Here is a 22080-nt window from a genome sequence, read left to right on the forward strand (position 1 = left end):
TTTCTGTGCTAGGGCTTCCTGTAATTGTGGCAAGCGGGGACTACTCTTCATCGCGGTGCGCGGGCCTCTCACTGTTGTGGCCTCTCTTGTTGTGGAGCACAGGCTCCAGACGCGCAGGCTCAGTAGTTGTGGCTCACGGGCCCAGTTGCTCCGCGGCATGTGGGATCCTCCCAGGCCAGGGCGCGAACCCGTGTCCCCTGCATTAGCAGGCAGACTCTCAACCACTGCGCCACCAAGGAAGCCCCAGAGATTTTAACAATCACACAGGAATGGGAAATACATGGTTGAGGGCTGTTGTTGGCCTCCCCGAGCCCAGGTCAGACATCACCAATCAAGCACAGAACCCCTGCCATGGCCAAGTCAATGTCCTGGGGCAATCGGGGGGCTCACCTCATTTGTTTCCCATCTCTCAGGCGGCACTGTTCTTTGTTGCCTGATGTCCAATGCTTCATATATTTTGTCCATTAAAAAATTCATTATTATCAAATTATTATATGATAGAATTATGTTTTATAATTATGTAATATACTACTTAATGTTCTATAACAATTATATACAGTTGACCCTTGAACAACATGGGTTTGAACTGTGAGCGTCCACTTATATGAGGATTTTTTTTTTGAGATTTGAGACTTTTTTTTTTTGAAAAATTTTTTGAGATTGGAAACAATTTGAAAAAGCTTGCAAACTGCATAGCCTAGGAATATCAAAAAATTTAAGAAAAAGATGTGTCATGAATGCATAAAATATATGCAGATGCTAGCCTATCCTTACATAAGTATAAGGTGAGTGATATTTAATATAAAATTAATAATGTGGTAGTAACACATTACTTACAATTATTACATTGTTTTACAAATTTGCTTTCAAAGAATTACATTACCATGCAGTACGCCTCTCTCTCTCTCAACTGGAGAAACTGTGTTATCATCCTAATATCACAAGTAAGTGGTCTTTAAAAAAAATGCAACAAAGTTTCCAATACTGTACTATGAATATGACTCTAATACTGTATGCCATAAAATGTTTATAGTGATGCATTCATTAGTGTATAGGCTAGACTCCTGTGAAGCATTATATCGATTACCCTAGACTACCATAAAGCAATCACATTGCTGCTTTTTTGTTATCAATGCATGAATCGTTATACTTGTAGATAAATATGAGTTTCTTTTTCACATTATCTTTTCATTTTTGATGTCTAGTGTTAGTAATACATATAACATCTACAGTGTTTTGTATCATATAAGATAATATTGAAAATAGATAATATTGATGATGAATATTTACATCATCTTGTAAACAGATAACGTAAACTTACGGTGTCAATAAATATAGTACAGCACTGTAAATGTATTTTCTCTTCCTTATGATTTTCTTGATACCATTTTCTTTTCTCTAGCTTACTATATTGTAAGAATACAGTATATAATACATATAACACACAAAATATGTGTTAATGGACTGTTTATGTTATTGGTAAGGCTTCTGGCCAACAGCAGGCTATTAGTTAAGTTTTGGGGGAGTCAAAAGTTATACGTGGATCTTCAACTGCATGGGGGTTGGCGCTCCTAACCTCCATGTTTTTCAAGGGTTAGTTGTAATATATACGTATTACATACAGGAATATAAATTATATACAGAGATACATAATTCTATAATATATTGTGTAATTAGTATAATGATAATTATAATAAATTAACAATAATTAAAGTCCTGGTGGTTTATATTTTAAAGCAGATTTCTTACTGTGAAAGAAATGGCTTGGTCTCCTAATAAAGGAATATATGTATTATGTACACATGCATAATTATATAGTGTATTATATAATTGTTATGATAATAATTAAGGTTCTAGTGGCCCGCACTTTAAAACCGATTTACCACTGTGAAGGGAATGGCTTGGTTTCCCATTAGGGGAATTTCAAGCAAGTAGAGTTCGCAGGGTGGGGTGAGGGATTTGTCTCCCTTTGCTTCCTGTAAGTACATCTCATAGATCCCAAGTAATCGTGAGCAAAGCTGAGCCCATCGGAGGATGCTGCGAGCTCTCGGCATGAATCCAGGCTGCTAATGTTGTTGCAGAGCCTGACTGAACCAGGGTAGGTGAAAATGAACTGGCGACGGCGTCTGTTCTAATTTTATCCCCCTCCCCCCACCAACCCTGAACACGTGTGCGATGCGGCACAGTTTAGAAATGAATGGAACTGTGGCTTCTATTTATTGAAAGCCAAGAGATGAGCAACGTCCCCTGTGCTAAGGACACAGAGCTGGAGAGATTTAGAGGATGGTTGGCTCTACCAGCTTCCCTGTCTGCTAAGCTTCCTTGAGACTCATCTTCCACCTGAAAATTGATGGTGCTTGCTCATCAAACCTAAAGCGCTGATTATACAAAAATTGGCCAAGGCAACAGTTTTATAAATTTATTTATTTAATTATTTTATTTTATTTTATTATTTTTTTTTTGGCTGCGTTGGGTCTTCGTTGCTGCGCGTGGGCTTTTCTCTGGTTGTGGCGAGTGGGGGCCACTCTTCGTGGCAGTGCGTGGGCTTCTCATTGTGGTGGCTTCTCTTGTGGAGCACGGGCTCTAGGGGCATGGGCTTCAGTAGTTGTGGCACGTGGGTTCAGTAGTTGTGGCTCGCGGGCTCTAGAGCGCAGGCTCAGTAGTTCTGGCGCACGGGCTTAGTTGCTCCGTGGCATGTGGGATCCTCCCGGACCAGGGCTTGAACCCGTGTCCCCTGCATTGGCAGGCAGATTCTTAACCACTGCGTCACCAGGGAAGTCCCGACAACACTGTTTTAAATATTTTAAATCTCTAGGACACTATATAAATTATTGGAGGTCAATAATCTTCAAGTTCTAATTGCAGAAGATTAAGTAATCCACCCAGCAGACTGATTTATTCTACCACTTAGGGAAACAATGACCAGTTACAAAATGGCTAAATTCTTCCTTCCATCCTTTCCTGCACCCACTTCCTGTCCATTGTGGCTTTGCAGCTCCTTTGTCTAAGAGGTGGAGTCTATTCCCTCACCCCTTGAATCTGGCCTGGCCTTGTGACATGGTTTGGCCAATAGAAAGCCATGGAAGAGATGGTGTACCAGGACTGAGCTGAGGCCTCAAGAAGCGATGCAGGCTTCCACTCTCTGTTTCTTGGAACCCTTCTAGATGCCAGGGTGAGCAAGCTTGGGCTGTCTTGCTGGAGAGTGAGAGGAGCCATCCTCCATCAGCCAGCCTCCAGCCAAGCCAGGAGCTGACCAGGTAACTGCAGATATGTGAGTGAGCATGGTGTAGACCAGATGAGCTGCCCAACTCAGCCCAGGCTAAATCATTACTGACTTGAAACATCCTGAATTTAATAAACGGTTGCTTTTTAAAGTTACTAAGTTTTGAGGTGGTTTGTTACAGAGCAGTACAGACTGATACAAACATTTTGCAAAACACTCATTGCTTTTGTTAATAGTCAAAGACTGTTTCTAAGTATGTGCTTTTGCCAATGGGCATACAAGTTGGGAAGGATAGATATTGAAAGAGAAGTCAGAAACTTGGGTTCTGCCAGCTCTTATAAGTTTTGAAATAGCACAGGAGTTTCTAGAAAGGTCATGACATATATTTAGAAATTTGTCCTCTAGATCCACCACCTCCTCTCCCCCTAGTTTCGGTATGTTCCGTATATTCAGTTATAATAAAGATGTAATGAAACAAACAGGCATCCTCATGCTGATGGGAATGTGAATAGACATGATCATTTTTATTCATTACATAAATATTTATTAAAAGTACCCTGTAGGGCTTCCCTGGTGGTGCAGTGGTTGAGAATCTGCCTGCCAATGCAGGGGACACGGGTTCGAGCCCTGGTCTGGGAAGATCCCACATGCTGTGGAGCAACTGGGCCCGTGAGCCACAATTACTGAGCCTGCATGTCTGGAGACTGTGCTCCACAACAAGAGAAGGCCGCGATAGTGAGAGGCCCACGTGCCGCGATGAAGAGTGGCCCCCGCTTGCCACAACTAGAGAAAGCCCTCACACAGAAACGAAGACCCAACACAGCCATAAATAAATAAATAAATAAATTAAAAAAAAAAAAGTACCCTGTAATAGGAGGTGGGGATACAGGATATATACAACTTCTGTCTTCAAGCAGCCCACAATTTTTTAGAAGTAGCAGACAAAACCTTGATTGTGAAACTGGCTCATATATAAAAATGAAATATTGGAAAGGAATTTGGCAATATGTATCAAAGGCTTTAAATTATTTTTACTCTTTGGTACAGTGATTTCTCTTCTGAAAATACATCATAAAGAAATTATCCAAAATGAAAAAAGGTCTTATTCACAAAATGTTCTTCTCTCTATATAAGTATAGGTGAAATGTATTAATTACCAACAACAAATTAGTTATGATATATCCACTAGCTAGAGCATTACACAACCATGAAACTTATGTTTATGAAGAATATGTTATAAATTATGTTTATAATAAAATAATTATGTACGAAATAAAATACAGAATACAAAAATATATATGCAATAGTATTAAGCTTAAATAACAAAATAAAGATTAGAAAAAAATACTCAATGTTTATGGTGTTTTGGAAAGACAATGGGGAAAAGAAAGGAAATTAGACTTTTTTGATGATGGGTTATGTATTAAATACATTTGTATTACGTCCCTTAAATGCATTTTAAAAATTCGATTGTCACAATGACGCTTCAAGGTAGTTACTATCATGACCGTTTTACAGATAAGGAAACTGCAGTTCGGAGAAGTTGAATAACTTCTCCAGGCTTGTTGAGCTGGTATTGGGTATAAAGTGTGCTTATTTATTAAAGGGATTATAGGTGTTTTTTTCTTGTTTCTCCTTATTATAACTTCCTAATTCTTCTTTGGTAAATTTTATATCTTTAAAATTTATGATTCACATGACTGCCCCTGTCACTGAGACCCATAAGCAGAGTATGTACCTTCCTACTTAGGGACTTCCAGACACTTCAGGAGGGCACTCTGACTTCCTGAGATACTTCTTCCCCAACTGAGGATGCTTGAAATTCTTTTAACAAGGGACACATCGTCCATTTCACAATTAGAAAGAGAATCTTAGCATTCCTCAAGCCCAGCCCAAATCAGAACAAAAACAGTATTAGTTCAGGTCATTTTTATAAGCAGGCATGCAATTCCTAACAGACCCTCAATTTCTCTGCATCAGGCTCAACATCCCTAGTTCTCTTAGGAGTTCTCCTTGGTAGGGTTCAAGTTTTATCACTCCTAGACATTCTACCTGGGGCTGTCCCAGGCTGCCCCTGAGTCTCTCCAAATGATGCTGTAAACTGAATGCAAAATGCGTTAAAGTACAAATAACCCAGGATGAAGAACAATGTGCTGCACCCAAGATTGTGCTGCCTATCCTAGTCTGTGCTACGTGGCATCCTTCCTTTCACATTCCCTTGCACAGGTATTCATAGTAACAATAGCAGATGTTAATCGAGAGCTTTCTATGTTCCAGGTACCACAACAAGAAGTTTATGTGCGTTATCTCATTTATCCTAAATTTAAAATTCCTCCTGGTGTGCTCACCTTCCCTGCTAGTCTGTGAGCCCTGGGGAGCAGCAAGCATGTCTTGCTCATCACTCTTTGCCTGGTGCTTGGCATGAGGCAGGTGTGCGTTAAATGCTAGATGAACAGAAATGAACTAATACCAAGCTGAACTTGAAACTGGGCAGCGCTGCATCCAAATCCAGCTCCACCACTTGCTGGCTTGACCCCTTAAGACACCTAACCTCTCTGAGCCTCATGTAAAGAAGAGATAATGAAATCTAACCTGCAGAGTTGTCATGCCAGTTACAGAAGTTTATGTGTAAAATTGCGAACATGTCTCTTGTGGAGAGATGGTTTTTGGTGTAAAGTAGAAGTGAAAACGCAAGGGTGTTTGTGCCATGAAGTAGAAGGTGGCAGAGAGAGGGACACTGCAGAAAAGTTGGGGAAAGCAGGGTGAGAGGCAGGTCTCAATGCACTTTTCCATTCTCCTTCAGCTGGTCCTGCTACCAGGTGTCGTGGAAACCCAGAGGGTTGATGGGGAGGCCAGGGAAGCACAACAAGATGTTGCCCACAACCATCCTGAGGTCTGATCTGGCTGAGCAGTGCCTTCTCTACCACCTGTCATCACAGGCACGGAGATCACAGACTCACCATGTAAGAGCCAGACTTTAACGCAGATGACAAGGAAGAAATGAAAGGCTTGTTTCTATTCTGTAACTGGAAAGTTCCTGCTAAGCCTTTCCTTCCACACTAACCAACTCAAGGGCAATGGCTGTGTTTTGGTTTCTCTGTTGTACCTTGGGCAGCCACCATGGTGCCTGGCATATAGTAGGTGCTCAATTAATGCACGTGGCATGCAGGCTGTATGGCCCAAACCGATTCATTGGGATGGATGGTGTAAATCCAACTCAACACATTTATTGAATACGAATAGTTCATATAATGATCAGTATAACACCATTCTTCCTCAGATATCAAGGAAAGAGGGAGAAAGAACAAACACCTATTAAAAGTTTGCTATCTGTCAGGCAGTTTGCTAGGTGTTTATATTGATTATTTCATTTCTATACCAATATCATCAGGTCAGTACCATTATCTTATTTTTACAGTTGAGGAAACTAATGCTTTGAAAGAGTAAGCAATTCGACCAAGTTTTAATAGAGTTGTCTGGTTCCGGTGTCCACACCCATGTCACTGGTGCCTGTTTCGACTCTCCTAAACTTGCCCACTCTCTCCCTCACACCATTTCAACTCAGACTCAGCTCTGTTCTTCTTATCAACCCAAATATTAGAGGTCCCAGCCCACCTTTCACCTGAGGCTGCCCAAGCATTAACACAAGCATTAACTCCCAGAACCTATTGATTGATCTCAGTTACGTAAATGCCTGTGTAATAATGATAGTGACCTTTAACTGATTTCCTGCTATATATCAAGAACTTCACACACATGCATCTTGAAACCCCCATAAGCCTTATTAGGAGGGGATTATTCTTACCACTTAACAGATGAGGACATTGAAGCTCAAAAAGATTAGGAGCCTTGACCAAGATCCCTCAGCTTCAAGCTGGAGCAAATTCCAATACCTGAGCTTCCCTACCTGTCCCCGCTGTGCTGAACTCTGCTGGGGTAAAAAGATGAGCTCCAGGATAATTCCTGTCTCTGTGGATCTCATTCTCGTGCTGGGACGCTAGCTGAAGCCCCTGCCTCCTGGCATTTCCTGTCCTGCCTTTTACCTTTGCGGGGACTCTGGGATGCTTGGGGAGCTTCTCACCTCTAATCCCCGGACCTTCCATCTTCCAGGCTCCCTTTCCCCTAAATCCTGGCCTTGTCACTTATTCACCGTGGGGCCCTGGGATAAGTCACTTCACGTTTGTCAGGCTCAGTCTCTTCGTCCGTAATTGGGGGCATTGATATTCCCGACAGGTAGCGGGGCGGTGCAGGTTACATTTTTCAAAGATGGCGACACCACTACGTATCCAATCCCATACGCTCTTCCTACAATGTGGAATTGATGTTCCTCCACTGAGAGGTGGGGTCTATGTTTCCTTCCCTTGCACTTAGCCAGACCTTTGGGACTGCCTTGACCAACAGACTGTCGACTGAAAAAAAAACGCACAACCTAAAAGTTGAGAATTATGTTTTATTTGGCAGACTTTCCGAGGACTTAAGCCCGGGAGGCAGCCTCTCAGATCGCTCTAAGGGACTGTTCCCAAGGGGTAAAGGGGGGAGCCAGGATATATAGGAGTATTGCAACAAAAACCAGGTAGCTGGAACATCAAAAGATTACTGTTAATTAAAAAAACCCAGAAATCTCAAGTTAATGAATTTAGCGCTTTTCTATGTATGGGAAGATGCAAGAGTCTGGACTCATTGAAATCATTCCTTTGATATGCACCTCAGCTCTCTAGGGTCAGTATCCTATTCTTTCCCATCCTGAGTCCCCTCTGGGTGCACCGCTGGGGATGGCTGCAGTGGCTGATACTTGGCGGTGGGCAGCCCTTTTGTTTCCATTCTGAGTTTTCCCCTGTTCACTGTCAGTGGTGGCTACGGTGGCTGATGGCTTGATGGCTGCAGCATGCTTTGTTTGCTGATAGGGCAGGCAACGTTTTTCATTCGTAAGATCGTGGCAGAACTGCCTCCGCATGGCATCCGAGGCTGGGTCCTAAAAGGCAATATAGCTTCTGCCTGGCACTATCTCTTGGGACATGCACCTTGGAAGCCCATGACCTGGAGTTGGGGAGCCGTACGTTAGGGCAGGTAGACCACACAGAGAGAGCGATGTGTGAGGAGCCCCAGCTATTCCATTCCCAGCTGTTCCAGCACTAACTGATACAGAGCGCATGAAGAGTTCAGCACTGATTTTGGGAAGGTCCCCGTGGTAAGTCAGGGTGGAACCACCTCAGGACCATGAGACTCTGGTTGTGGCTTTTAGAAGTCAGCATCAGAGGTTTTTGAGTTACTCAGCTCCTCTGGAGGTAGGTTTTAACCAATTTCAATTCCTATAAGCCCACAGGAATGTAGAACTCCGTTCAAAACACACTATAAACTGACTCATATTCACGAGACTATTAAAAAAAAGTTGAACATATGCTTCGTTTTCTTAGGGCTTCCAAAAACAATAGGCAAGTCTTTCAAATGGAGCCATGTGTGTGCAGAAGATCTGCCTGGAATCCAAATCCTTCCATAATTTAGTTAGCCTAAGGAAAATTCTTTTGTTTCGTTGAACCTGGAGACGAAGAAAATTGCTGGTCTAGAGAAACAGTCTTTGGTCACAAGGTTGGAAAAGTCGTATCAGGCAGACATGATTGAGTAAATTAGGGCAGGTTTTCCCCTCCTCAATAACTTGTCCATCTTCTTTTCTAGGTCTTGATTGTATAAAAAGTACAACTGACTTCAGATTTGATGAATCCTGAGTGGCATGGAGGGACAAGGAAATATTGTATCTGAAGAAGCCGGATGGTTGGTTGTGTCCAGATTGTAAAGGAATTGCCAGAACTGGAGGAGTCTTTAGGGATCTTACAGTTGAAGCCCTCTGTTTCTATGAGTGAGAGGTTGGTAGCCCAGTGAATGAATGTGACTTACAGAGCTGGTTATAGGGCTGGGATGGGAACTAGGGGTGCCCGAGTCTTTTCTGAGTCACCTGGCAGCCTACTAGTTGCTGTTGCTCTTTTAAACCTCCCCCTTAAATGTATTTAAGTCCCCAGGGAAAGCTGTGAGCTGGGAACAATTAGAGGGAGGACTAAGGTAAAGAGAGACTTGGCGGACAGTGGGGTGGAGAGAAGATCTGAACGTTGTTTCCTAAAATTCAAGGTCCTTCTGCTGCCTGAAGGGGTTCAATTGGAAAGACTGGGTTTCTAATACGGGAGGTGGGTGGGGTGGAGTGTGTGTGCTGGGGTGGAGGGGAGACAGGATGGTCCAGTACGAATATGATCAGTGTTCAATCTGAGAGCTGGAAGATGCGCTATTGTTTGCCAACCGAGGGAAGGGAACGGAGGAAACTTTTGGCACCGATGTTGAAAGTGAGTGAGGGAGTGTGGGAAGATCTGAGGGAAGATCGTTTGGGGCAGAGGGAACAGCAAGAATGAGGCTGGAACAGACGTGAACGTTTGAGGGCGGTGTGGACGCCACTGTAGGGGAGCTGAATGAGCAAAGTGACATCCCAGGGGATGAGGTTGGAGAGAGACCACAGGGTCAGGCTCTGTGGCACATGGTGTAGACCCTGGAAGAGTTTGGAACTTGCTCTGAGTCTAGCAGGGAAGTTGTAAGGTGGAGGGCTCCTTTAGGGCAGGGACTGTCTTGCTACATTCTCCCACAGCTGAGGTTATTGCATATTCCAAAAAGGAAGATGCAGCCCTGACACCTCTGATAGAAGAAGTTGAGAAGAAAGATGGGCAAGGACGATGGGACCATGTCAAGCTGCTCTCTGGTCCTTAGACCAACGTTTCAGTTCCTGACCTCATTGCCTCACTTCACTCTGTGACTAAGCAGTGAAGAAATAACTGCCTCTATTTTAAGATAGGACGCTGAGGCGAAGAGAGATTGACCTGCTTGCCCAAGGTCACGGCTGATTATGGCAGAGCTCGGGTGGGAGCCCCAGGCCTCCTGACCCCCAGTCCAGGGCTCTTCTGAAACCCCCGGAGTCCTCGACAGGGAAGCCCTCTCCATCCTTCCTAACTTTGAACACTGCCATCATGGACGGGGCTGGGCAGGCCTTCTCCTAGGTGTCCCACCAGAGAAGTCACCACAAACTTCTTCTGAGGAAGCAGAAAGGAATGCTCTCCGGGACCTGGCAGACTAAATAAAGAGTGTTACCAACGGGGTATCACCCACAAAGAAACCATCTGCTTTCACAGAGCAGCTGAGAAAGAGTTTCACGCGGTGTAGTGCTTATTACCGGTTTGGGCTGAAACCTCAGGGCGGACCACCCACTCCTCAAACATGGAGACCCCGAGGCGGCAGGCAAGAATCTAGGTTCAAACCTCAGGTGGGCCAGAAACGTAGCTTTCTTTGCTTCTCTACAACGGAATCTGCTTAGGATTTCAAGCCTCTGTTAGGTTCAGGCGTTGGAAACGTCATCTCCGTCCATTTGGGCATCTTGGGTGATGCATCTAGGCTCTGGAGGGCTGCTGACTTCCCGGGAACTGCGCGGAGAGATCAGTGGAGCTCAGCACTGCCACCCCTCCACGTGACGTTCCTGTCTGGCCTTCGGGCCTTACTCCATTGTCCCCTCTCCTCCCTGACAGCGAGTCTCCTTTTGCCCTCTGGCTCTCTGTGAAATGGGAACAGCTACAGCAGAGCTGCCCCACCGAGGCTTCGGGGACCTGGTGCTCTGCCTCACGGGCATATGCAGACGTCTCTTCTGCACCCACACCATCCCAGCTTGGGCTCCCCAAGCGCCACCTGCTCTTGGGTTCTCTAAACTCCTGGGGGCTTAAACACACCCCCCACCCTGAGCTTGGCAGGGGTGGTGGCAGGACCCAAGGTCCCTGCACCCCAACTCTGTCCTTACCCCAGCCCAGGCGAGCTTCATGAGGTGTCAGTGAAACCAAAGCATAATCTGTCCTTACCATGAATTCTTCTAATGCTTTTGCTGGGGTTTGGGCTTTAAAACCTGAACACTCAAAATTGCTTCTTTTGTTCTGTCTGCATTCTCCTTGGTCATCTCTTCCCTGAGCCCCTAAACACTGAATGTTTACCTGCTGCTTAAATGCAGTGAAAGAACCACAAGGTACAAGGAAGTTTGGGACCAGAAAACAAAACAAAACCAAATCTTATTAAAATATTAATTATTTTTTAAATATTAAAAATATTTATCCTTCTACTTCATTATATGCTTAATGTTGGGAACATCTGTTTGAAGTCAGATCTGGTTAGACTCCTAACTGTAAGGTGCTTGATTTATCCATTAGGACACACATATGAGACTCAGTATCGTCTATAACATGGAAGTAATTATTCCTATTTGATGGATTATTTTGAGGATTATAAAAGATAACGCCTATTAAGCTCTTGGTACAGTGCCGGGTCACTTTCACGATTATCCTCATTCTGACTGGGTCTCCAGTTTGTGATTAGTGTTGTGTTCTCTACCTGTGCAGTTGGGGAGGTCCCAAGACCACCCCCAGGTCCAGTGATTTGTTAGAAGGACTCACAGAACTCAGAAAAGCTGGTATACTCACGGTTGTGGTTTATTACAGTGAAAGGATACTGGTCAGAATCGGCCAAGAGAAGGAGACTCAGGTCAGCGACATGGGCTGTCAGCCACGTCTAGGTGACTAACCCTCAGGCTCCTCAGGGGAGCGCCCCTGGTCCCAAATACTCGGTGAGTGTTGCCACATCATTACTGGCAAAGTCAGTGCAGGAGTTTGCAGGAGTCCACAGGGAGAGGACTACGGAGATGTCATGCCTGGGGCTCTCCTGGACTCTTTCACTGTAATAAACCACAACCTCTGCCTTCTTCTTCCTCGTCTTCCCAAGCTAGAAAACAGACCTTCTCTGGCATCTGCTCTCGTTTGCATTCTACTGGCCTCCTGAATATCCTTGAATCTGTACCTTCTTTCCGTCCTCACTGTCAAGGTCACTGTGGGCCACTTGGGCCAGGACAAACACCCCCTGACTGGCCTCTCCAACTCTCCGTCTACCCCAGTCAATCCTCTGGAGTGTTTAGAGGGACCTCTCTAAAGAGCACCAGCTGGGTCTGAAAGGCCTTGGTGATTTCTATCACCGGCCGCAACGTTCAGACTCGCTTGGCAAATGCAACTCTGCTTGGTTTTCTGGCCACTTTCCCTGTCAGCTTCTCTCCTGTCTTCTGAATAGGATGTTGTTATTCAAATACAGTATTCACACCCCTGGGCATTTGCTCTTTCCATCTGGATTATTTTCCTGCCTCTCTCACACCTCTCCAAGGCCCCTTTCCTGTGACCCACCACCTTCCACTCATCAGGACAGGCCAACCTCCCTGGGCTCAACTAAAATGTCACCTCCCTGGAGAAGCCTTCCTGGTCCTCCCTGGATGCTTCCATGGTGCTGTGGACAACCCTGCTGTTCTTTTACCTTATCCCATGATGTTTCCAACCCTGCGCCTGGTGCTCGGAAGAAACTCAGTAAATACTTGTGGGCTTAATTCACAAATGATACAATCTGCAACATATCTGACTCCATATACTAAAGAGGTATTTTTATGCTGGGCTTTATTACAGGTTGATTCCCAAACGTAATGGGATTAGATGTCTTTAAAAAAAATTTTTTTTTAAATTGAAGTATAGTTGAATTACAGTGTTGTGTTAATTACTGCTGTACAGCCAAGTGACTCAGTTATACGTACATATACATTCTTTTTCATATTCTTTTCTGTTATGGTTTATCACAAGATATTGAATATAATTCCCTGTGCTATACGGTGGGACCTCGTTGTTTATCCATTCCTTATATACTAATTTACATCTGCTAATCCCAAACTCCCAATCCAACCCTCTCCCACCCCCCTCCCCATTGGCAACCACCAGTCTATTCTCTATGTCTAATGGGGTTAGATTTCTGACTCTCATTCCTTTTTATTGGCCACAATTTTAATGTCAGATCTTTTATTTTAATGTTTACATCCCATACAGTTTCTTCTTTACTCCTACCATTGCTTCTCCTTTTCTACATAAATCAAATCGTTTCTTCCCTCCTTCTCGAGAGCGCTGCTCTGGAACTAGCGAGTGGCTCAGTCGCTTTATCATGTAATACCCGGCTATAAAGCACATCAAGTACTCCTGGCAGGTTCTGCTTTATGAGAAGATATTTATTATGTTTGCGCTCTGGAAGCTGGTTATCACGTACTAGCTGTGTTTCAATGTTGCATTGTTTTCCCACTATTGCTTTAAGGGCCGAAAGGAAGCACCAGTGGTCTCCAATACTGCCACCTTGTGGCAAAGTGGGATGATAACCAGGGCTTTAGGGAAGGTGGGTTGTCTGTCTGTATTAACCCATGTTTTCCCCTGATGTGTGCACAGAGGAAAGGCCATATGAGGACACAGCAAGGAGGTGGTTGCCTGCAAGCCAGGAAGAGAGCTCTCACCAGAAACTGACCATGCTGGTGCCCTGACCTTGGACTTAACCAGCCAACAAAACTGTGAGTAATACATTTCTGTTGTTTGAGCCATCCAGTCTGTGGCATTTTGCTGTGGCAGCCCAGGAAGACTAATAACAGTGTATTCTGATCCTGTCTTATCCTGTGACTCACAAATATTCAGTGGGTTTAAATAATCTTTATTTATTATTGAAGTTAATATCAAATTTATTTAAAAGTTAGTGACATTTAACTCTACCCAATACTCTGTAATGACCTATATGGGAATAGAATCTAAAAGAGAGTGGATGTATGTATATGTATAATGGATTCATTTTGCTGCGTAGCAGAAACTAACACAACATTGTAAATCAACTATACTCCAATAAAAATTAATTTAAAAAAGTTAATGATATTTAACATAATTTAAATAAACTCATAAGTGTCTGCTGGGAGTAGGTATCTTATGGAGACCGGACAAGGGCTTGAATCTGAGTGACATGGGTTGATACAGTGACGGCAAATGCAGATATAGGCACTGACTAGAGGGGCTCAAGAGAGAAAGTTCTGGGAAGGCAGAGAAATAACAAAAAGGGCTCTGGGCCTCCACAGACCTTAGAGAGGGGATTTGAATTCATTTTACATAAATCTCTGAGCACCCAGCTACTATCTGGGTTAATAATAACATCTTAAGTTACAGATCCCCTCCAGGTTACAGACTGGATAGACCTTCTCTGAAACTTTCAGTCAAGATTCCTGTGTTCAGCTGTGGAAAATCATAGAAGCATCTTCTGGAATGTTGTTTTTATGTGGCTTTTTCCTGTCTGGGCATGATGCAATTTATATAGTACTTCAGAAAAAAAAGCATGTATTTGTATTACTATTATCAAGTGGAACAATACAAATTACTAAGAACTAAGATAAAGGGAATCCTAGCTTGAGCCTAAGCAGCGTCCACTGGTGGGAATTCTGACGTGTTTGGGCAGGTCAGGCTGACAGGGGTGGGAGGGGGTGGGTACTGCCCGAGGAGCTTCCTGGAGGATAAACTCATTCTACTGGAAGCAGAGACAGAATGAAGGAGGAAGACTACTGATTAAAACTTAAAACTACGGATTAAAACTTAATCTGCTGATTAAAACTTTAGCCAATTAATAGGCTTATACACACGGCCAGTTTGACTTTGAATCATGTGATGTTGAAAGAGCATCATATAAGGAAATAACAAAGTCTCACCTTACTTGGGTTTGCCAGATATTCCCAGGCATGTGGCAGTGTTAAGCTTCCTGGCCCCCTTGGGGTTGGATGGAGTCATGGGGTTAGCACCAACCAATGAGTTGTGAGGGCAAGTGGATACTAGCACTTGGGGCTGAAGCATTAAATTGCAAGCTTGAGACCCCTTTGAGCTTTTTTTGTCTTTGCGGTGACTGTCAAAGTTCCAGATGGTGGCTGTTCCATTATCCTGGGTCCCTGAAGCAGTATGGTGAACGCAGACCCACCAACCCACAACAGTCAAGTGGCAAGAGCAAGAAATAAACGTCTGTGGTTCTGAAATTTTGGGGTTGTTTGTCACTGCAGCACAACCTAACCTCTGAAGTGATACGATGAGGTCTTCAGGAATCTTCCTCAACTTAAAACGTCCCTGTCCTGTACCTTTATTTTCAAGGCACACCCAACAGGTAATGAAATAATCTGCCTTTAAATAATTCCTCCTTTGCGATTTGTTCATATTCCCTTTGTGATCGTTTTTTGACCTATACATTGTGAGGTGAGGTCAGAAAAAATTTCACACCGTTTCTTACATGTGTAAGAAAAGGAGCTTCCTTGCTTCCGATCATTGATGAAATCTTCATGAGCCCCTACTGCACAGGATAGAAGGTTGGGAGAGAGAGGAGAGGGTGAGATGGGGTAGAAAGAATTTTATTTGCCAGTAAACTGTATCTAAGTCTCCTCTGGTTAAAACAATCTCTTTTACTTCCAAGCAGTCCATTTTGGTAAATGCTCAATTATTCAGTGTGCACCCCCTTCCCTCCCAAAGATGGCGCCCGCTAGGGAACCAGGGACTCCTGTGTCTTTGTGGCCATGGGAAAGGAGATCTTGGCTCTGTGGGCAAAGGTCGCCTTTGGTTCTCTCTGAATGTTTTGGAATGGTTTCCAGTCACTTGCACTGGTGACCTTGAGGTGCAGGGGTTGAATTGGGGATTTCTGTCTTTCTCTGCCTCTCGTGCTGCGTGCCCTCTTTCCTGCCCCCAGTGTGGCTGCCCAGCCCCGTGGCCCATATGGCTCTGCCACTTTACCTCTTGACCTTGTGAGGTCACCTGGGGCTGTCAGTGCAGTTACCTTCCAACGTCCCTGCCAAGAATGTGGAGACTCCTGTGTCCATTCCATACTGAGGGTGGGGCAGGACTGGGGGAAGCTCAGGAATCCCAATTTTGGCTTTTTCTCTGCCTGACTGTGCTGAATCACCAATCTAATCGATGCGATTGCTCCACTTTGCGGGGCTGGCTGGGACACCAGGGGTGTCTGGCAAAGCCTTCAAACTATTGAGTCCTCCATTTTGAAATTCTAGATGTGGAATCCATTGCATGTGTTTCTTTCTTTTTTAAAAATTATTTATTTATTTTTAATTGGAATATAATTGCTTTACAATGTTGTGTTAGTGTCTGCTGTACAATGAAGTGAATCAGTTGTATGTATACATATATCCCCTCCCTCTTGGACCTCCCTCCCACCCCCTCCCCCATCCCACCCATCTAGGTCATCACAGAGCACCAAGCCGAGCTTCCTGTGCTTTATAGCAGGTTCCCACCAGCTGTCTGTTTTACACGTGGTAGTGTATTTATGTCAGTCCTGATCTCCCAATTCGTCCCACCCTCCCCTTCCCCCCGTGTCCACATGTCCGTTCTCTGCGTCTGCGTCTCTATTCCTGCCCTGGAAGTAGGTTCATCTGTACCATTTTTCTAGATTCCACAGCCACTGTGGAGAACAGTATGGAGGTTCTTTAAAAAACTAGAAATAGAATTACCATATGACCCAGCAATCCCACCTCTGGGCATACACCCTGAGAAAACCGTAACTCAAAAGGACACATGTACCCCAAAGTTCATTACAGCACTATTTACAATAGCCAGGACATGGAAACAACCTGAATGTCCATGGCCTGTGTTTCTGATTGCTTGCTCCCCTGCTTCAGTTTCCTTTCTCCACTGGGTCAGAAAGATGACCAGCTTCCCCGCCTGTCAGGTGGGACATCCATCATGTCACATCCTGAGCACTGTCTGTGCCTTGCTTAGAAAAAAGCCCAGTGTTCACGTCAGCCAGGTCTGGTTCTTGATATGTTCATTGGCGCTTAAGGAATATATACTATATCTTTATAAAGTATGGCTTTAAAAATATTGTCTTGGAAGTTCTATTTTAGTATTCAAAAACTGAATACCAAATGTGCTTTCCCTTTCTTTGCATTTCTGCTGTAAGAGTCCTAATCACACACAACCCTCTACTTCCTTGCCAAGGCAGATGGATGCCTTTGGATGATGAGAGAGAAGGTCATATACATTAAGGTTAAAAATACCGAGAATTCCCTGGCGGTCCAGTGGTTAGGACTCCGTGCTTCCACTGCAAGGGGCATGGGTTTGATCCCTGCTCGGGGAACTAAGATCCCACGTGCTGCACGGTATGGCCAAAAAAAAAAAAAAGGAAAATAAAAAGAACAATATAAAAAAAAGATTAAAAATACCTCTGCCATTATTTTAATGTTTTTAAGGAAAAGGATCATATTTCACTTCTCTCTACACATTCTCATGGTGCACACAAGGGGTGACCAACTTGTCCCAGTTAGTTGGGACTTTTACCACCAAAAGTCCCATGTCCAGAAAACCTCTCAGTCCTTTGCAGACCAGGCAAACTGAGGGTCACCCCTATGTACACAATCCATTATTTATTGCTGAAGGTAAGATGGTGATTTTCTTGGTATGAAATGATTATCCCCATAGTAATCATTAGCCTCAGAAGTAAATGATAACATGTCGGAATTTCCACATATTTTTTTTTTAGCATCTTTATTGGAGTATAATTGCTTTACAGTGGTGTGTTAGTTTCTGCTTTATAACAAAGTGAATCAGCTATACATATACACATATCCCCATATGTCCTCCCTCTTGCGTCTCCCTCCCATCCTCCCTATCCCACCCCTCTAGGTGGTCACAAAGCACAGAGCTGATCTCCCTGTGCTGTGCAGCTGCTTCCCACTAGAAAAAAAAAAAAAAAAAAAAAAGGTCCACACATGTTTTAACTATAACTTCTGAATTTCTAAACAGTGGTTTTGCTCAGCCAACACATAATTGACTCATACGGTCTCACTTCAATGAACACATGATTATCCCTCACAAAAGAAGACTAAACAGAGCCCAGATTCATGCATTGGCTAATTGTTTGTTCTGGCCCTTTGGTCTTTGGCCATAATAATTGCTAGCTTTCAAAGGACTAGAGAAATAGTTGGCTGCAGTATAAAAGTAAACTCTTTTAAGGTCTTTAATAATAATATTTATTTGTGATAAATAATCTATTTAGTAAATAGATTTACTCTTTAATAAAATCTATGTCTTGTATTGATGGTTTCGAACTGCAAGTCATTGCCTCTTGCGAGAAATCCCGGGACACAGGAATGAGGGATTCTCATGAATAATTTGCAGTAGGTGGACATCCTTGCCATGGTTCTTGCCTCAGAACGATGGAGGGCAAGGGTCTGGAATCAGGAGACAAGAGATCTCGTCCGGGTTGTACCACTAACCACCTGGGAAGCCTCACTTTAGAGGCTTTGAGGCCATGACTAAAGTTTCTCACCTGCAAAAGGGAAAGGAATAGATCATTTTTAGACCAGTGACAATGTATGGAGATTTATCATGGTCAAAAATTATGATTCCTTTTTTTTAGATTCCACATATAAATGATATCATATGATAGTTGTCTTCCTCTGTCTGACTTGCTTCACTTAGTGTGATAATGTCTAGGTCCATCCATGTTGCTGCAAATGGCATTATTTCATTCTTTTTTATGGCTGAGTAATATTCCATTGTATATATGTGCCACATCTTTATCCATTCCTCTGTTGATGGACGCTTAGGTTGCTTCCATGTCCTGGCTATGGTAAATAGTGCTGTGGTGAACATTGGGGTGCATGTATCTCTTTGAATTATGGTTTTCTCTGGATATACGTCCAGAAGTGGGATTGCAGGATCATATGGGAACTCTGTTTCTTATCGTGACCATAAGGTCCTTTTGTGAGATTGCCCTGTGACGTAACTTCTGCAACCTTTGCCAAGCCCAGCGTGCTTTGCGCTTCCTCGGCCCTGTTCCCTTGTGTCCACCTGGGGCATCTCCCACCCTCGGCCAGATCGTGTCTCTTACTCTTTGCAGCTTTTGGCAGGCTCCATCAGTCTCCAGCCTCCTGGTTCCTCTCCACGTTGTCACTCTTCACTTCCCTTGGGAGACCTATGAAGACCTATGACACTTTTAAAATCTTCTGTGAATACTAAGCATCCAATTGGCTGATAATAAATATTCCTTTGCCTTGCTTATCCTTTCTGCACCCTTCGCCTTAGACATCTCACAGGAATGGGTAGGAGGCAGCCTTTGAGCCTTACTCAATACCAGCCTACAGATCCCAGCCTAATATTGTCCTACCTTCAATGTCCCTGGCCCAGAGCAACTTTCTCTCTTTTCTGAAATTAATTTTTATTATACTTATGCATATATAAATTTCCAGGTAAAGCATTTTAAGTGTGCAATTCAGTGGCATAATTAAATTACATTCACAATGTTACTCAATCATCACTACTGTTTCCAAAACCTTTTCATGACTTCAAGCAAAACCTTTACAACCATTAAGCAATAACTCTCACCCTCTCCCTCCCCTGCAACCCCTGATCACCTTTAATCTACTTTCTGTCTCCAAGAATTCCACAGCAACTCCCTTACATTTATACTATAGAAGAAATCATATGCCTTTGTGATATCTATGTGACTTAATGATATGTCTAAATTTGGTAAAGGGTTCAGATGGAGTCATTATATGAGTATCAAGAATCTACTGTACTTAGATTCTGTCCGTAAATGTGTTAGGTGATGTTGGAGATACTGAAGTATAAGACCTGGTGTTTGCCAAGGTTGGGACCCCCATTGCTTCTTGCTCCCTTTTGCCATGAAAGATGTCACAAAAGTATTGAAGTACTTTTTGTAGCTGAGAACCATACAGTCTTAACACCATTCTCAAGGTCAGCACTTAATCACATTTTAAAGGGCACATTAGTTACCTGGGCATTATGTTACAATGCTGATTCCAATAAGCAGATATGGGGTTGGGTGCTAGTTTCTGCATTTCTAAAATGCTCACAGCTGGTGCCCATCCATGGACCACACTTCGAGTAGTAAGGCCCTCCCATCAGAAGAGTTGGTGCTCAAGGTAAAACTAATTGCCCTCCATAGGTCTATGCCCTCAAGATGCCTGCAGCCTAGTTGTAGAGACCAGTCTAGCTATCATGAAATAGTAGCAAAAAAAAAAAAAGTAAGACAGTATTTCATTATATTCTACATTCCATGAACGCCACTGTGATGGTTAATTTTAAGTATCAACCTGACTGGTGCCCAGATATTTGATTAAGCATTATTTCTGGGTGTGTCTTTGAGGGAGTTTCTGGATGAAATTAGCATGTGAATCGGTAGACTACATTGCAAGTTGCCCTCCCCAGTGTGGGTGGGTATCATCCAATCTGTTGAGGGCCTGAGTCTGTTGAGGGCTGGACAAAAGCAAAAAAGCAGAGGAAGGAAGAATTTGGCCTTTTTTGCCTGATTGCTTGAACTGGGACATCAGTCTTCTCCTGCCCTTGGTGTTCGTGGTTCTCAGGCCTTCAGACTTGGACTGATTACACCCCTGGTTTCCTGGGTCTCCAGCTTGTAGATGCAGATGCAGGGAAGTTCTCAGCTTTCATAATCCATGAGCCAATTCCTTATGATAAATATCTTCCTCTCTCTCTCTCTCTATGTGTATATATATATATTATTGGTTCTGTTTCTCTGGAAAACCCTGACTAATACATCCATGATAGGCCCTGGAAAGGTTGAGAGGAAAGAGGGCCAGATGTGACCTGTCTGCTCATGTTTCATCCTTCTCATCGTATTTGAAGTTTCTTCGTGGCATAGCCTTCTCTCTTTTTCTATAGTTTTAGTCAACAAGAATGAAGTCAATTGGAACACGGAGCCAAATTTCCCCCTACATTTGGCTTTTATTAAAAAGAGGCAAATACCAAGAAAATACGTTGATATGCTAATAGTTTGCCCTTGCGTAGCTGTCTTCACTTTATCCAAGTTTATTCCTCACAGGCATGATTTTAATGTAATTCAGCATATAGTGCAGAATAGATGATTCATTAGTGGGTTGACACGGATGGTCCTCACGACAATTCTGTCGGATAAATAAATACGTCAGTGGTAATGTTCCAGAAAGGTGACACTTTGGGCCAAGGTCACACAGCAAGGAAGTAGAAAAGCTGGGATGAGATTCCGGAGGGCCTGATAATCAGCACACGGTAGTGCCAAGGGCCAGTTCAACTGTCTCAAAGACCGAACTCCTCGCTCATACCTCCTGTGACATGGAGCAGGGATAATAGGTAGTCTTATCCTTTGCGGGGTGGTCGTGAATTTCAAATGGGATAATGCCCATAAAATCACATCCTAAACTTTGATCAGGAACCACTTTCTAAAATAACACCTACATTTTCCCACTGTGGTCTGTGTCACAGAGAAAGACCACAAGGTCAGCATCCCAGCAATCTCTCACTGGCTAGTCTCAAGTCCCCTGTCTTTCATGGAGCTCGATCAAATTTCTAGTTTCATAAAACACTGTACCTTCTTCACCATTTATTTCCTTGGTTTAACCTGCTTAAATATTTCCCCCAATTCACCAGCAATTCAAAAGCATACATTTTTGTCAATGCTATGTATTTTTATTTATTATTATTATTATTTTTGGTTGCACTGCATGGCTGTGGGATCTTATTACCTCGACCAGCTATTGAACGTGGGCCCTGGCGGTGAAAGTGCCGAGTCCTAACCACTGGACCACCAGGGAATTCCCAACGCTATGTATTTTATTTTTTTAACATCTTTATTAGAGTATAATTGCTTTACAATGGTGTGTTAGTTTCTGCTTTATAACAAAGTGAATCAGTTATACATATATATATATCCCCATATCTCTTCCCTCTTGTGTCTCCCTCCCTCCCACCCTCCCTATCCCACCCCTCTAGGTGGTCACAGAGCACCGAGCTGATCTCCCTGTGCTATGCGGCTGCTTCCCACTGTTTTACGTTTGGTAGTGTATATATGTCCATGCCACTCTCTCACTTCGTCCCCGTTTACCCTTCCCCCTCCCCATATCCTCAAGTCCATTCTCTAGTAGGTCTGCAATGCTATGTATTTTTAAAAGTTGGCTAGTAAGACAT

At 43.5% G+C, this 22080-nt stretch overlaps 1 long non-coding RNA gene across 1 annotated transcript in view; it reads left to right on the top strand.

Annotated features, from left to right (window-relative positions):
* The first annotated feature begins 241 nt into the window (after positions 1-241).
* LOC309647117 overlaps positions 242-22080 on the top strand; it is a 46550-nt gene continuing 24711 nt past the window's right edge. Inside the window, exons 1-2 of the long non-coding RNA XR_014255819.1 lie at positions 242-9084; positions 13531-13649. This is a non-coding gene — a long non-coding RNA (uncharacterized lncRNA). The remainder of the gene's footprint in view (positions 9085-13530; positions 13650-22080) is intronic.

This window comes from Balaenoptera physalus (genome assembly GCF_965194825.1).
Source record: "Balaenoptera physalus genome assembly, chromosome: 17".
NCBI lineage: Eukaryota > Metazoa > Chordata > Mammalia > Artiodactyla > Balaenopteridae > Balaenoptera > Balaenoptera physalus.